The 11,960-nt window shown below is 47.4% G+C and overlaps 1 protein-coding gene across 1 annotated transcript in view; it reads left to right on the top strand.

The window, feature by feature from the left end:
• Positions 1 to 3,973: 3,973 nt before the first annotated feature.
• Positions 3,974 to 11,960, top strand: part of LOC120936144 (cytochrome P450 2K6-like) — a 55,757-nt gene continuing 47,770 nt past the window's right edge. The window contains exon 1 of the mRNA XM_040348283.1: positions 3,974 to 4,093. The gene's annotated coding sequence lies outside the window, so the exon portion shown is untranslated. The remainder of the gene's footprint in view (positions 4,094 to 11,960) is intronic.

The following is an 11,960-nucleotide window of genomic DNA, read 5'->3' as shown; positions in this document are numbered from 1 at the left end:
AGGGAAACATGGATTTGATTCCAGAAGAGGGACAGGCCCTCTTAATAAGGGACAACTAGAGGGGAGGGGAGCGCTGCAGTCACCGCTTAAATCATCCCCAGGGCCAGTTCGGCCCTGCTCCTGGCTCTCCCTGGCAATTTCAGGGCTGGCAAACGACCCCCCTTGCCCTATGGAGCGGACGCCAGGTCTGGTGTGGATTTTAAGGGGAACTCCACCCCAAATAAAAAAAAATGGTGTGGAGTTCCCCCAAAAATCCACACCAGACCCCTTATCCAAGCACGCAACCTGGCCAGCCGCAGAAAAGAGAGGGGAACGAGAGCCCCCCCTTCCTGAACCTTACCAGGCCACATACCCTCAATATGGGGAGGATGTCCCCATGTTGATGGGGACAAGGGCCTCATCCCCACAACGCTTGCCCGGTGGTTGTGGGGGTCTGCGGGCGGGGGGCTTATCAGAATCTGGAAGACCCCTTTAACAAGGGGGACCCCCAGATCCTGCTCCCCCTATGTGAATTGGTAATGGGGTACATTGTACCTCTACCATTTCACGAAGGAAGTGTAAATAGTTGTAAAAAACACACACACACGCACACACCGTGGAAAAAAAGTCCTTTATTTAAAAAAAAAATCCAGCGGTGGTAATCCACTCTAGGTCCCCGCTCCCCACTCCAACGTTGTTGGTATCCAGCGATGGGTGATCTCCTCTCCGCTGGTGTCCAGCGATGAAAAGATCCATCAATCCAGAGCGCAGCATCGCCGGCTGCCTGTCTCCACTGGAGACAGCCCGGCGCATGACGCGGCTAAAGCTAGTGACATTTCTTATACGCACGGGGAAACCTGGGCTTCCCCAGTGACGTAGTAGAGGGTGCGTCAGAGGGAAACGGGTCATGTGATGGGTGGCCCCGCCTCACCTATATAAGAAATGTCACTAGCTTCAGCCGCGTCATTCGCCGGGCTGTCTCCAGTGGAGACAGGCGGCCGACGATGCTGCGCTCTGGATGGATGGATCTTCTCATCGCTGGACCCCGGCGGAGAGGAGATCACCTGTCGCTGGATATTGACAATGTTGGAGCGGGGACCGAGAGTGGATTACCACCACTGGATTTTAATTTTTTTTTTAATAAAGGACTTTTTTCCACAGTGTGTGTGTTTTTTTACAATTATTTACACTTCCTTAGTGAAATGGTAGGGGTACAATGTACCCCATTATCAATTCACATGGGGGGGGCAGGATCTGGGGGTCCCCTTTGTTAAAGGGGTCTTCCAGATTCTGATAAGCCCCCGCCCGCAGACCCCCACAACCACCAGGCAAGGGTTGTGGGGATGAGGCCCTTATCCACATCAACATGGGAACATCCTCCCCATGTTAAGGGCATGTGGCCTGGTACGGTTCAGGAGGGGGGGCGCTCTCTCATCCCCCCCTCTTTTCTGCGGCCGGCCAGGTTGCGTGCTCGGATAAGGGGTCTGGTGTGGATTTTTGGGGGAACTCCACAACATTTTTTTTTAAATTTGGGGTGGAGTTCCCCTTAAAATCCACACCAGACCTGAAGGGTCTGGAATGGATATTTGGGGGGAACCCCACGTAATTTCTGTTTTTAAATTGACAGCAGGGTTCCCCTTAATATCCATACCAGACCTGAAAGGCCTGGTAATTGAATTTGGGGGGACCCCCACGCTTTTTCTTTTTTTTTTTTATGAATAAATTCTCTCTGAATTGCTGGGAGCCGACAATTCATTATAGCCGCAAGTCAGTTTTAAATAATTTTCTTCCTTCAGAAATGACACTTTGTGCAGAGACAGTTCTAAGTACGGGAACATGCGCTATTTCACATGCATACTTTACACCCCCCCCTATGTTTTTTTTTTAAAGATTCCGTCAAATCTTCTTAGAACAGCCTTCAATGACAGATTCAACCTTAATTAATTTGGATTTTCGGACGAATGCATTTTTTTAACGAAAAACAAAATAAATAAAAAACGAATTTCGGGAGTAACTAAATAAATTTTTTTTTCGGAAGAAAATGAAATTCCGAAATAAAATATTTCAGTGTGCACATGTCTAATGTATACTGTATGTGTATGTGTGTATACTGTGTGGCCCCATAATCTATTGCCTGGGGGCCCCATAATCTCATATTGCCCGGGGCCCCATAATCTCGTATTGTTTTGAGGCCCCATAATCTCCTATTGCCCAGGGGCCCCATGAGTTGTCAGTCTGTCCCTGCTAATGACATAGCTCCCAACTGTCCCTGATTTTAAGGGACTGTCCCTGATTTGGAGCAATGTCCCTCTGCCCCTCTTTCCTCCTCATTTGTCCCTCATTTTGGTCTGATCTATATAGTTGTATATGAAATGCACTTTGCATCTTTCAAAAAGTGTTTCTCAGTGCTAAACCTTTCATCCAAATTCTAAATTGCTGCATTTATACATTTTAAAAGCCAATATAAAGGAATAGCAGTGGTAAAAAGAAAGCCCTTGTGGATTTATTAACCTTTTTTTTTTTTGGTTAATTCTTCTTTAAGGGGGTGTGACAGGGGGAGTGTCCTATGCCTACATATGTTTGCCAGTAGGTGTCCCTCATTCCCATCTCAAAATGTTGGGAGGTATGTAATGACACTGGCAGGGAAAGGGTTAACATCAAAGGTGTAAGTGTGTTCCTAGCAGGTGCTTGCTAACAGCGGGGGGGGGGGGCCTTCCTGATCCCCCAAGAGACAAGATGTTTACTAGATCAACTTTACCTATACATATTAGTATCCAGTTATATTATGTACCTATACACACACTTGGAGAGTGCAAAATCTGGTGCAGCTGTGCATGGTAGCCAATCCGCTTCTAAAGGTTCGTACACACGGTCGGACATCCAACAAAATTTCCCTTGGATTTTTGTCTTAATTGATTTGTCCGATCACACCCATAGCATACACACGCTCGGACTTTTCTGCAAACTTTTCTAACACTTTCCCAACATCACATGGTTTTACTTGCTCTTTACCGCCACCCTTTGGTTAACTTCTGCTATTGTTGGTTGAGTTTAACATTGGTTCTGAGCATGCGCATTTGTACTTTGTCCAAAAGTCCGATGGTTTGCTGTACACACGGTCGGACAAGGCACCATCAGACTTTTGTTGCCAGAAAGTTGGTCCGTTCGCAGACCCAACTTTTTGTCCGATGAAAGCCAAAAAAGTTGGTCCGATGGAACGTACACACGGTCGGACAAATACGAAAAGTGCCGGATTTTGAAGTTGGTTGGGCAAAAGTCCGACCGTGTGTACGGGGCTTTAGGCTCCATTCACACTAATGCTTTTTTTTAAGCATTTTGCATTTTGCAGAAATGCAGGGAAATTTTTTAACATGGTTTCCTATGGAACATGTTCACATCAATGCTTTTTTGTGCCTGAGATTTTGGGAAGGATCAGGGACAGTTTTCCTGCAAAAAGCAGCGTTTTGCATGTAATAGAATTCAATGGACCTGCATCCAAAACGCAAGTACCGCGTTTTTGCCGCGATTTGCGTTTTTTTTTAACCTGTTTATAGCTGATTGTTAAAGGAAATGTAAAACAATTAAAATTGATGGCTAAAAAAAACGCAAATCGCGGTAAAAACGCATGTCAAAAAACGCAGCAAGCACCGCAAAAAGCACTGCAAAAACGCTCAAAAGCAACATGCATAGGTGTGAATCGAGCCTTACTTCAGCTTGTTCAATTAAACTTTGACAAGAAAAAAAAATGGAAGCGGATTGGTTCCTATGCAGAGCTGCACAAGATTTTGCATGCTCAAATTTTAGTAAATCAGACCTACTGTTTTTTAAAAACTTTTAAAGGATTACCATTTACAGTTGAAAAGGATAAATAAGCAAAAAAAAAAAAAATGAATGGAACAATAAGCAATATTCTGCAGGCTTGTCTCCCTGTGGACATTGTACAGCATGGCGTGTGTTTATTGCAGCAGGGGAGGAGAAGAGGCGTAGCCTTAGAATCTGTGAATTCAAGCGTCAACAGACTCTGTTAAACTCAACACACTGGCATACAAATCAGGATTACAGAGAAGGATATCTAAGAAGAGACCAGCTTGTTTTCAGAGCACCAGCAGTGAAGGTTAGGATCTCTAAAATTGTTGCTTTTATTTATGTTTTTTTTTTTTTTTTTTTCCTTTTTATTATTCACTTTGTACATAAATATGTAATACTGTGAAATATGTATGTACTACGACCATCTTCACCTAGAAGATATGCTTCAGCTGTAATCTATAACTCATCTAGGAAGGGATCCTATATTACAGACGTTTTGTTTGCTGTTGTTTCATTCTTTTATCATACTATGTTATGTAGTACTATAGACTTGTAATGTGGCCAAGGGAGGAGGAGGAGGAGATGGGAGGAAAAAGCAGCCATGCAGACACAGACTATAGTGTTTAAATCTTTAAAGGACACCTATTTTATAGGAGAAAGCTAAGCTGCAACTGGAAACGGACATCTTAAAATTGCAATAATGTGTCAACAGTTTTTGCAAGCAGCTTCTGGACGGAGAGCACCTTCCAGGGTCTAGCCTGGATGTAAGATTCAAGAAATGTAGTATCAATCTATAATAAACATCATAAAATGAAATACAGATGTAGTCCCATCCTGCATAAAACAATACAATGTTACATATTCAAAAAACAAACATAGCTACGTAAAACACTCACTGTAAATAAGATACACACCCTACTCAGTCTACGTCATCTTAAACCCTCAACCCCTCCCTCTGGAATTCAACAGTCGGACAGCTCAGGAAAAAAAAAAAAAACACTATTATGAAGACTGGTGGTAATCATAGAATATGGGTCTTCCCATATGAATGATTTTAGCAAATATTTTGCAGATTCCTACTACTATTCTGAAGAAAAATCTGGTTGGTCTACCACTGTCTCAACCTTTTAAATCTGGAGAAACCTTTGAAATTTTCCGGTCTCGGGAAACCCCTGCTAATAATTTCAATAAAATACAGCTTACTGTAGAACTTGTAGTTCCGTCCAGTACTTGTCTTGATAAAGGTTGTCTCTTGGGGGCTCTACCCCCCCCCCATTGTTCCAGGCTGCATCCCAGAAATCTTTCCTTTCACTTTCTCTGCACAGCAACAAGGACCAGGGATACATTATTATGATAGTCAACGCTACTTACGTTTGCGGTCAGTTGGAGGAATTCCTCTCTAACAGATAGCTAAAAAGATCATTGGTGTCACTGGGAACATACAGTATCTGAGGGGCAGCATTTGTTCCTTGCTCAAGGAACCCCTGATGACCCTCATGCCACGTACACACGATCAGAATTTCCGACAAGAAAACCATGGATTTTTTTCAGACGGAATGTTGGCTCAAACTTGTGTTGCATACACACGGTCACACAAATGTTGTCGGAAATTCCGAACATCAAGAATGCGGTCACGTACAACACTACAACGAGCCAAGAAAAATGAAGTTCAACGATTCCAAGCATGCGTAGGATTTTTGTGCGTCAGAATTGCATGCAGACATTTGGAATTTCCAACAAGAACTTTTCCCGTCGGAAAATTTGAGAACCAGCTCTCAAATTTTTGCTGTCGCAAATTCCAACAGAAAATGTCCGATGGGGCCTACACGCGACCAAAAGCTCACATCAAACTTTTCTTGTCGGAAATTCTGATTGTGTGTATCAGTGTTCTACAAACCTTGGTTGATCTACCATGTCCAATTTGTAAATGGGGACCTGCCTTCATCAGAATATAAAGTAGAACTATAGGCAAAACTTTTTTTTTATGTCATTTTGGATCCTGCAGGGAAGGGTTATAACCCCTGTCAATTTTTTTTGCTATCTGTATCCTATTGTGAAGATTTGCCTTTATTTCCTGTCCTATAGCTAAACAGGAAGTTAGAGGAAACCCCTGCAAATTAAGGGAATTCCTTTTGGTCCCCTTTAGGTCACCAGAACTAGTGTTCCCATTGGAAGATTTCCTCTCTATTATATTTTTGGGGGCAATCCAAAATTTGATGATGATGGTAAACAGGACAAATAGAGAGGGAGTATCTCCTTAATGGAGAAGTATAGCCAAAGCTCATTTGGCTGTACATCTCCAATGACCGAAGAGGGAGAAGAGCAGAGAGCTGTGACTGACAGTCTACAGTTCTCTGCTCACGGAGCTGTGAAAACTGAGCGATCAGCGTTGTTTGCTTGGTTCTCCGTGCAGAGGCGCCGGGGGACAGATGCAGCATCGGACTCATGCTGTATTCACCTAGGTGAGTATGAATAGGGGGAAAAAATTCCTTTACTTTTGCCTTTAGTTATACCATCTCAGTGTTGTAATGGGAAAAGTGTCTCTAAATACTTCTAAGAAAAAAACAAGACTTATGCCGCGTACACACGAATGGACATTCCGACAACAAAACCATGGACTGCACCCTCAACTGGGTGTACTTGGGGGCTGTGGACTGGTTCCAGTTTGCTGCAAGTCCATCCCCACCATCTGTAACAGCACTGGAGAAACGGGAGTGAATCACAACTGCGGATACAAGGACCCCAATGCGCTTCTGTATGCGACAACTCAGTATTAGCCCCAGGCGTCACTCCTAGCAACAGGAGTTTGGGGGATCTCTACATCATCTTCCTGTCACATATAGAAGGGCGTTGATTTACTAAGGATGGAAGCATTACAACATGCGACCAGACCTTAGCAATTAAAATATATATTTTAGTTTCAAGAACTATATTCCAATACACCTCTACATGCGCGTGACCACCAGTAAGGAACCCCAGGCGTTGCTCCTAGCAACAGGAGTTTGGAGGTTCTCCACATGATATCACCTGCAGCATGCAGGGATGTATTAGTTTACTAAGGGAGATGCCACAAAATAGCATCAACCCTTAGCCAAGAACAAGTTCGAACTATTAGGCCGAGGCCTAAAAGACATTTGTACTTATGCCAAGCTCGTATTATTTGAGAGTTGTAGTAACAACTGGGTACTTGTATACTGCATGTACTATAGTTTTAAGTATTTAAGTTGATAAGCAGACGGCATATGTAGTAAAATTATGATAGCACTTAAAACACTAATAGTAGATCTTCTATATGACTATAATGTAGCAAGGGTTACTTATCCGTGTGTAGCTTCTAAGGATAGGAGACAAGTTCTCATGAAAGAGGATGGTTGCCAAATGCCCTGTAGTTAGTTTGCAGAGATCTGTATTGCAGAGAAAACATCAGCAGCAAAGGAGTAGTGGTTTCCAGCAACGGTGTTGCAGCATAGGGAACTCAAGAAGCGGCTGGTGTAACAAGGCCTCCATGCTGACAAGCTGTAGCTCACCCTAACCCTGCTCCACGACTGACATCCGGCTGCCAATAATAGAACCACACCCGTATTTCCTATGTATGCCTTTATAGGCAGGAGATCAGGTGCAATGCATCACAGTGAAATTCCAATCATAGAACACTAGCTGTTTGCCTTGTGAATGGCTGTAGTGCATGGCAGTAATTCAAACACAGCGCCCACTATAGGAAGTGATAGGCACGCAGAGCGCCTGTTAACAGAACAGGCAGCGCCTGTTACACCATCAGGGGTCCTGGTAAAGAAGCAGGTTGGGGCTTAGACTCTGCAGCCTGGGGAACCCCAAGTTGGCGATCTACAAGGGCTCCTTACCACAGACACTTGACGCATCTATTCACATCTTCCAGCATCAGCTTTCATTGTGGCTTTGGGCATTTAGTCACATGACATGATCTGATAAGGAAGTTGGTGGCTTTCCCCATGCCAGATGTTGAAATTACAGGTCCAAACTAGCAGATATCTACAGTAGGTGTTTGTGATATTGTGCTTTTAGCAGGACAGCGTCGCGCTGATACTCGGCGACAGGGTGCCGAGATCTCGCCGACATCTCACACTCACTGGAATAGTGACAGCACATCCCAGCAAGCGCGTCATAGAAGCGACGGGAGATCCGACTTGGATTCCCGCCAATTCTACACGTGTGCGGCGTTTGTTATGAATCCTGAGGGGGAAGTCCCCGCCGGATTTTAAATAAAAATCCGGCATGGGTCCCCCCCCTCAGGAGCATACCGGGCCCTTAGGTCTGTTATGGGTTGTAAGGAGAGCCCCCCTACGCCGAAAAAAAACGGTGTAGGGGGTCCCCCTACAATCCATACCAGACCCGTATCCAAAGCACGCTACCCGGCCAGCCAGGAAGGGAGTGGGGACGAGCGAGCGCCCCCCCCCCCTCCTGAGCCGTACCAGGCTGCATGCCCTCAACATGGGGGGGTTGGGTGCTCTGGGGCAGGGGGGCGCACTGCGGCCCCCCACCTCAGAGCACCCTGTCCCCATGTTGATGAGGACAGGGCCCCTTCCCGACAACCCTGGCCGTTGGTTGTCGGGGTATGCGGGCGGGAGGCTTATCGGAATCTGGGAGCCCCCTTTAATAAGGGGGCCCCCAGATACCGGCCCCCCCACCCTAAGTGAATGAGTATGGGGTACATCGTACCCCTACCCATTCACCTGCAAGAAAAGTGGTAAAAACACAAATAAACCACACAGTGTATTAAAATATTTTATTTTTCTGCTCCGGAGGCCGCCCCCTGTCTTCTTTATTAGCTCTTTTACCAGGGGGGGCTTCTTCTTTGACGTCTTCGGGTGGGTGGGGGCCGCCGTCTGGTTCTCTTCCACCGCCGGGGGGGGGTGGCTTTTAAAAAAGCCCCCACCCCCCCGGCGGGTTTCCTCCGGCGTCTTCGGCGGGGCTCTTCTTCTTCCGCTATCCCGACGGGTCTTCTCCGCTATCCGGGGGGTCTCGCCGCTCTCCGCTGTTGACTCGTCGCACCCCGGTTCTTCGTCTCGCAGTCCGGTCCCTTCTTCCGTGCTGTACGTCTTCTTCCGCGCTGTGACGTCATGTTCTTCACTTCTCTTCTTCTCCCGATGTTGACTCGCCGGTCCTCCTCGCTGAAATGACGGATGCGCGCCTTGCATCGGACCTATATAGGCCTCACAGTCCCATCATGCTCTGTACCTACCCATGTGATACCTACCACGTGGTAGGTATCACATGGGTAGGTACAGAGCATGATGGGACTGTGAGGCCTATATAGGTCCGATGCAAGGCGCGCATCCGTCATTTCAGCGAGGAGGACCGGCGAGTCAACATCGGGAGAAGAAGAGAAGTGAAGAACATGACGTCACAGCGCGGAAGAAGACGTACAGCACGGAAGAAGGGACCGGACTGCGAGACGAAGAACCGGGGTGCGACGAGTCAACAGCGGAGAGCGGCGAGACCCCCCGGATAGCGGAGAAGACCCGTCGGGATAGCGGAAGAAGAAGAGCCCCGCCGAAGACGCCGGAGGAAACCCGCCGGGGGGGTGGGGGCTTTTTTAAAAGCCACCCCCCCCGGCGGTGGAAGAGAACCAGACGGCGGCCCCCACCCACCCGAAGACGTCAAAGAAGAAGCCCCCCCTGGTAAAAGAGCTAATAAAGAAGACAGGGGGCGGCCTCCGGAGCAGAAAAATAAAATATTTTAATACACTGTGTGGTTTATTTGTGTTTTTACCACTTTTCTTGCAGGTGAATGGGTAGGGGTACGATGTACCCCATACTCATTCACTTAGGGTGGGGGGGCCGGTATCTGGGGGCCCCCTTATTAAAGGGGGCTCCCAGATTCCGATAAGCCTCCCGCCCGCATACCCCGACAACCAACGGCCAGGGTTGTCGGGAAGGGGCCCTGTCCTCATCAACATGGGGACAGGGTGCTCTGAGGTGGGGGGGCCGCAGTGCGCCCCCCTGCCCCAGAGCACCCAACCCCCCCATGTTGAGGGCATGCAGCCTGGTACGGCTCAGGAGGGGGGGGCGCTCGCTCGTCCCCACTCCCTTCCTGGCTGGCCGGGTAGCGTGCTTTGGATACGGGTCTGGTATGGATTGTAGGGGGACCCCCTACGCCGTTTTTTTCGGCGTAGGGGGGCTCTCCTTACAACCCATAACAGACCTAAGGGCCCGGTATGCTCCTGAGGGGGGGACCCATGCCGGATTTTTATTTAAAATCCGGCGGGGACTTCCCCCTCAGGATTCATAACAAACGCCGCACGCGTGTAGAATTGGCGGGAATCCAAGTCGGATCTCCCGTCGCTTCTATGACGGCTCTGTCTCCATCGCGGCAAGCCAGCTCGGCGCTGGCTCCCGCGATGGGGCTCGTAGGTGCTCAATCTCGCCGAGAAAGAGAGCGAGATTGACACAAAATCGGGTTCACCTACTGTATATAATGCCCCACATTGCCGCCCGAGTGTAGACACAGTCCTTTCAAAAGAACCGCGGTTCTTTTGAAAGGCAAGAACGCAGTGACATAATCGCGTACGACGGGCATGCGCTTGTCACATTCGATGCCGTCGCCACCATCTTGCTTCACACTACCTATGCCGTGGAAGCTACCGCAAATGCGTCAAAGTAATTTTGAGCATGCACGGGTTTCCACGGCGACAGGTAAGTATACACACTCTTGGGTTTCTCATCGGGAAACAGGCCGACAAGAATCTCAGTGAGAAAATGGATCTCGTCAGGATTCTGGCCAGATTTCCAGACGAGAGACCTGAAAGCCTCGTACACACGCTCGGTTTACTCAACAAACCGAGCGTGTATACGAGGCTTTACCCTTTTTTATAGCCCTATACAGCAACAGACACTTTAACCAGGTGTCCAGTGTTAAAGCATAAGGTAGAGTGGGAAAGGGCTAAAGTCTCTTAACTTTTTATTGCCACCATTTTGGGAGATTTCTCCTCACTTTCGGTCTATTGTTTATCTGTGGTATAGAACAGGAAGCGAAAAAAAAAGCCTCTAATAGGAACACAGGGCCAGATTCACAAAAGAGATACGACGGCGTATCTCCTGATACGCCGTTGTATCTCGGTTTCTAACAAATGCGACTGATTCATAGAATCAGTTACGCATAGATAGGCAGAAGATCCGACATGTGTAATGGACTTACACTGTCGGATCTTAGGATGCAGTACCGCGGCCGCCGTTGGGGGGAGTTCGCGTCGTAAACCAGCGTTGGGTATGCAAATTAGGAGTTACGGCGATCCACAAAGCTTTTTCCCGTCGTTACGTCGTCGCGAGTGTTAGATTTCTGTCGCAAAGATAGTGCACCTTTAACATGGTGTAAAAGTACTCCACCATGTTAAAGTATGCCTGTCTTTCCCGCGTCGCTTTTGAATTATTTTTTTAATTTCCCGGCGTAACTCTTTTTTCACGTCGCGATTCACAAAACGTTGGCGCGTCGTAATTTTGCGCAAAGCACGTCGGGAAATTTGCGACGGGAGCATGCGCAGTACGTCGGGAGCGCGCCTAATTTAAATGGTACCCGCCCCATTTGAATTGGCCCGCCTTGCGCCGGACCTGTTTACGATACACCGCCGCAAATTTCCAGGTAAGTGCTTTGTGGATCGGCACTAAATCGGAAAAATTGCGGTTACGTAAAATTGCGCCCGCTCTACGTGAATCTGGCCCTAATTTCTTAAGCCATTGGCCATGCACATGCCAAATGCAACCAAACTATGTATTCTTGTTCTGTGGGGCACTATGTGAGCCCCATCTCTTTGAGAATGGTTTCAGAGAATTAATAAAATTGCTGAAATGGAGGAACTTATTTCCATCTTGCACAACACTCTATTTAAATTCCCCTCCTGCTGCACACATTTCCAGATGATACCAGATTATGCCCACATGAGCACTGATCCCAGTAAGCTCCCATAGAATATGAAGCCCATTCCCTCCACACCAGTGCCACTGATTCTCAGGCTTCTTGACACTTGCTAAGGGGGGGGGGGGTCTACTCCCCCATCCCAGGTCCACCATTTAGCCATTTTTCTCTCGCCCTTTTTTCTTTCATACCCTCTCTTTATTTCCGTATTTCTGTGGTTCAGCTAATCATCCCAATGAAGGCTGCCAGATGGTCTGTCAACCACCTAGACTGTTGCACCCACCACC

This window comes from Rana temporaria, chromosome 4 (assembly GCF_905171775.1).
Source record: "Rana temporaria chromosome 4, aRanTem1.1, whole genome shotgun sequence".
Taxonomy (NCBI): domain Eukaryota; kingdom Metazoa; phylum Chordata; class Amphibia; order Anura; family Ranidae; genus Rana; species Rana temporaria.
The sequence above is the reverse complement of the archived record's forward strand: the minus strand, read 5'-3'. Positions and strand labels throughout refer to the sequence as shown.